Here is a 6,000-nt window from a genome sequence, read left to right on the forward strand (position 1 = left end):
TTGATGATTTTTTTTACCCTCTCAATGGTTGATTTAAAATAATCCTAGTTAATGATGCTACTTTATTGTGTTTTCAATTCACAATATGTCACACCAAATAGACATTAAGAGTCTCAAGCCATATATATTCCATTTAAATGAAAATTTCAGAATATCTAATCAATACTTTCAATAACATTTTCTATAGCCTTATGTAAAGAAGACAGCTAATTAGTTAAGATGAAATTTCCTTCATCGATGTCACTAATATTCTGATGAACTCAAAATAAAGTAATTAATATACATGTTACAGAAAGCATATAATTCTAACATAATAACTTTCTCATTCCTAGGGTGCTTATGATGTTTAATTAGTTAACATTTGAAAAGTGCTTTGTGGATTAAAAGTGCTACGTAAGTGATAAGTCTTCATTGTTAGTAACAAAAGATCAAGTTTGAAAGAGCACATCAAGCGTATTGTACAAAAATTGTTTTTTATTGTAATTTTTCTCTTCAACTTTGTTGAAAACTGCCATTAAAGTTTATTCTCCTAAGAGATAAAAGCAGAGCACTTTTTTTTTTTTTTTTTTTTTTTTTTTTTTTGAGACAGAGTCTCTCTCTGTTGCCCAGGCTGGAGTGCAGTGGTGCGATATCCACTCCCTGCAACCTCCGCCTCCTGGGTCCAAGTAATTCTCCTGCCTCAGCCACCCCAGTAGCTGGGATTACAGAAGCCTGCCACCATGCCCAGCTAATTTTTGTACTTTTAGTAGAGACAGGGTTTCACCATATTGGCCAGGCTGGTCTAGAACTCCTGACCTCAGGTGATCCTTCTGCCTCGGTCTCCCAAAGTGCTGGGATTACAAGCGTGAGCCACCACTCCTGGCCAAAAGCAGATTACTCTCACTGGAAATATCAGTGCAGTTGCCCCAGTGAAAAATGATGGAACTTTGATTAAGCCATTTAAAACAAATGCCTTCATTTTCATTGTCAGTGAAGTAAATATATTCATCCTTAACCCCAACCTACTTAATGCAGACATGAAAATAAATACTCCTGTATTTATGTAATGGTATCTTTGAGCTCTTTGCAGGATGGTACTATTAAATACGTATTTATAACTGTTATGATTATTGCTCAGTGGCACGACATTCCCAGTGTACTGGGTGCAGGGTGGTGAAGCAGAGAAAGTCTCTGCCCACACACTGATTGCAGGGCTAGGCAATCCTCTTGCCATCATCCTTCATTCTCCCAGAAATAAGAAAATTAGAAGAGCACAGCAAGCTGGAGAGAATCCCTTAGAGACCATTGAGCCCAACCTTTCAGTCCTCAGACACGAGTAAAATCCACTTTGGAAAGAAAACTGTAATTGTATGCTTTAAGCGAGTGAACTGTAAGGTATGCAGATGACATTGCAATATAACTTTAAAAAAAATTCTGCATAGCCTGTGTGTGTGTGTGTGTGTATGTGTGTGTGTGTGTGTGTGTGTGTGTGTGTAAATGCCTGCTGCCTTGGCCATTCCTTTAACTGGGTGGCAGACCTACTTTACCAACTCTGTTCTCATTCCATTTGTGGTCTTTGATGGATTGTGGAATGCAGTGATGTTGGTCAGATAAGAATCCCAAATGATCTCTTCTTTCTGAAGAGCTAATGGCGAACAATAATGAAAAGTTATTTAGGTTTTTTTTTTTTTTTTTTTTTTCCAGCTGGCATTAGCTTTTCAGGGGTTCTGAGGAGGTCTTATGGACTCATTAGACTGTCATTGTCACACTTTTTCCCAACCCAATTTCTTACCCAGTCTCCAGCTGTTGGTTTCTGACATCACACCCTGGAGGTCCATTCCTTTAGCTCAATGGTTCTCAACTGGAGAACCATTTACGAGACATTTGGAAATAAAAGGAAACATTTTGGATTACTACAGTCAGTTGGGGTGGGGGACAGGGACAATGAAGAATATCTTGCAGGAGGAGTCAGTTACGCATGAGCAGTCAGTTACACAGAACGACCCATCCCATCCCGAGCGTCAATGTGCGTCAATGTTGCATATGGTGAGAAGTACTGATAGAGTCTAGCTTAAGGCTTTGGTTTAATTTTAACGTGTAAATACCAGAATTGTCATTGTCACTCAGAATTTACCCTAAGTTGCAGATTCTTTCCGTACAACTAGTTTTGATATGTAGACTGGTAAGAGGTGGTGAAAAGAGCACATGTATCTGAATTTCCCCAAGACGACGTTCTTATGGGGGCAAAGAAGATGGGGAGGGAAGAATCTGTGGCAGGCACTGCTGGTTGGCCAAACCATAGCAATTTCCAATCCCCCTTCTCTCTTGTCTCCTTTCACTAGGAAGACTGGAAAAGACAATGTACTGCCTCAGCTTTCCTTTTAGATGGGTGGCCATGTAACAGAATGCTGACCAGTGATACATGAGTAATAGCCTACTTGGGGTGGAAATAGAGGTTTCTGGTAAAGTACTGCTTTCCTGATAAAAGGAATGGCTGGTGTTTTCCCTTTACTTTCTTTCTGTCCTGACTATGGATGTGATGTCCAGAGCCACCATTCAAACATAGGATAAAAATTATGCAGAGGAAAAGCCAATACATTGAGTATGATGAAAGGACAGAATAGACAGCGCCTGGGTCCCCAGGTATACTTGAGCAGCTGAGCTAATCCTGGCAACTGCTACCCTTAATCTTGCTATGTAAGAAGAAGAAACTATTCATTTGAAACATGTAGCTAGTCTTTCTATTTCTTGAAGCTGAACACATTCCTAACAGTACAGAATTGGAGGAAGAAACTGTATATAGGCATAATTTTGTATATATCTACACATATCTGCTTTCCAGAATATTCTGTCAATCAAGATCACCCTACTCAGCTCCTTGAAAAGTAGCCAAACCTGACAAGGTTCTCATTAAACTAATTTCAACATTTATTGAGGGTCTACTACTTGAAAGGCAATATAGCAAACATAAAAATCATAAGATATAGTCCCTATCTCAGTGAGCTTTAATTTTGAGGCAAATAAGAGATATAAATAATTTTACTAAATTATTTTGATCCAATCTACTTTAGAACCCTTAATATCATCAATTTGAAAAACACAGAACATGGTTTGAAAGTGTGAGAGACTAGAGACAAGGAGGCCAGGCAGGAAGTTTCTGTTGTTATTTAGGCGATGGCGTGTCTACAACAGTCTGGCTCAAGAGGTGCCATCGCACGGTGGCTGAACACATGATACGAGGCAGAACTTCCGAGTTATCAAGGATACTCTCCTTTTGTATTAGTCCATGTTCACACTGCTATAAGATACTACCTGAGACTGGGTGATTTATAATCAAAAGAGGTTTAATTGACTCATAGTTCTTCCTGGCTGGGGAGGCCTCAGGAAACTTGCAATCATGGCAGCAGGCACAAGGGAAGCAGGCACCCTCTTCTCAAGGCAGTAGGAAGCGGAAGGGCAGAGCTACCAAACACTTTTAAACCATCAGTTCTTGTGAGAACTCACTGCCATGAGAACAGCATGGGGAAATCATCCCCATGATCCAATCACCTCCTACCAGATCCCTCCCTTGACATGTGAGGATTACAATTCAAGATGAGATTTGGGTTGGGACATGGAGCCAAACCATGGCACCTTTTTATTTGAACAATTGACCTTTCAACTGTTTTCTCCCATTTTCATGATCTTGTTTGCTGAAATCACCCATTTTCAGGTCAAAAATTGATTAAGCAAGCAAACAAACAAAAATTAAGCATCCTGAGTGTGCTTAGTAGGAAGAAGGGTTGCTTACTGGGCAAGAGTGCAGACTTGGCAGGGCGTGGTAGCTCATGCCTATAATCCCAGCACTTTGGAAGGCTGAGGCAGGTTGATCACCTGAGGTCGGAAGTTCGAAGCCAGCCTGGCCAACATGGTGAAACCCTGCTTCTACTAAAAACACAAAAATTGGCTGGGTGTGGTGGCATGTGCCTGTAATCCCAACTACTTGGGAGATTGAGGCAGGAGAATTGCTTGAACCTGAGAGGTGGAGGTTTCAGTGAGCCAAGATCGAGCCATTACACTCCAGCCTGGGTGATAGAGCAAGACTCTATTAAAAAAAAAAAAAAAGTGCAGACTCTGGCTTCGAATTCTGACTTTTCTACTTATAAAGTGAATTTGTACTTTGGCAAGTTACTGAACATCTTTGTACCTTGGTTCTATCATTTAAAAAACGTTGATAAAATTAATCCCTACTTCATAGTGTTGTTGATGTGACTAAATGCAATAATACTCATATATGTTAAATGGGTAGTAGAACAGTTCTGGGCATATGGTAAGTGCTCAACAAATATTTGCATTGTGTATACAGGATTGGATGAGGTCATAAGAAATGCAAGAGGAATGCGAAGAGTGTTGGGGCATTGGGGCCATAATCCTCCCACTTAGGAGTTTAGTGTTATTGGGGAAAGGGCATGAAGGAGTGATCAATTTGTTGAAGTCCCCTGGAAGAAGGGGCAGAATTGAGCTAGGTCTAATCGTAGCTGCTCTAACTTACAGTATCTGATCCTGTATGTTCTTCAAGCCAGGCTTTCTACATAATGATTTTTAATGCTCCCACACACATCCCTGCAAAACTTGTCCACCACATGAAGCTAACAGTGGAGCTGCTATGAGGGCTGAGTAATTCTCCCAAGGCAGCTCTGAGGTGAGCTTTGGACACAGACCCTCTGAAGAAGGCAGAGTAGGTGCCATCTTGTTCTTGGGACTGGGGAAAGGATATATGAATGGGTGTATTTTTCACATTGTTCAAAAAAATGTAGATAGCTATATATGATAGAACATGATTTTAAAAAGAGGAAATTTTAGGGTACAATTAAAGAAACAAGAATTGGAAAAGAAGATTCAGGATGGTTTAGGAGTACTTAAGGAGAATTTGCTGGACCCTGTTAAACTGGAAGGAGAAAATTGAGCTAATTCAATTTTAAGCTAACAGAGAATTGATCAAGATAGTTTATATGAATGGTTGGCCTTTGTCTTTATTTTTCTTCTCTTAACAGTGGCAATTGTTTTTTTCATCAACAGTTTTTATCGTTTTATATAAATGCATTGTTAATGTCACTGTTCAGGAACGCATATAATCCAACATCGATTTGTTAATGTATGAGTTTTCTGAGATTGGATTACATCATTACGCCCACATAAATATGTAAACTTCATGCTGCATTTATTTAACACAACAAAACCCAGTTACTAAAACATCTTTTATTCCTTTCACTTTTCACCACATGATATTGTTTAGAAGAGTGTTTTGGTTCCAAGCACATAAGACGTTTTTTAAATAAATGAGAATGTGTTTTTCTTGTGAGAATGTAGGTTATCTATTGGGACCATTAGAAAAGCCACTCTTTGGAGATGAAAGCTCTAATTTGAACAGGGCTCTGCAGGAACAGTAACTTGTTGGAGGTGGGTGCAGGATATCTTTAAGTGTTCAAATAGCCAACGGTAGAGAAGTCCCTTCTTTGTATTTTCTCCTTTCTTTTGTCATCACAAACATGTTTGAGGCCATAAACAGATCCCATTGACTCAGCCACGGGTAGGGGAGTTTGAACCTGTGACAGTCACCCTACCTGTTTCCACCACCTACATTTGTGAGTGCACATTCCAGGGCAGAGGAGAGAACACAAGGGAGGGAAAGCTGACTAATCACCCATTCAGAGATGAAGCCATGTGGCCACAGAACTTCATTCTTTCTCTCTGGAAAGGCATAAAGGTGTGCTTCTTTTCAACTTTGCATCTGCCTTTAGCTATTTGAAGCCAGAGAGGTTAGATATTATAGGACAGAGAAAAGTGTTCATGAAGAATGGTGCCAATACATTGTCACTGGTGTATCAGAGAAATTATTTTACCATGAATTGAGAAAGGATCATTGAAACCAATTTTTCTTTTTAAAATGTTTGTCATTTATAATAAAATTTGGGATTGGCTTTTTTTTTTTTGGTTACAGCAAAGATGTGGAAAAGAAGAATTTCTGACAACAAAAAGGCT

Source organism: Macaca thibetana, chromosome 12 (genome assembly GCF_024542745.1).
Source record: "Macaca thibetana thibetana isolate TM-01 chromosome 12, ASM2454274v1, whole genome shotgun sequence".
Classification (NCBI taxonomy): Eukaryota; Metazoa; Chordata; class Mammalia; order Primates; family Cercopithecidae; genus Macaca; species Macaca thibetana.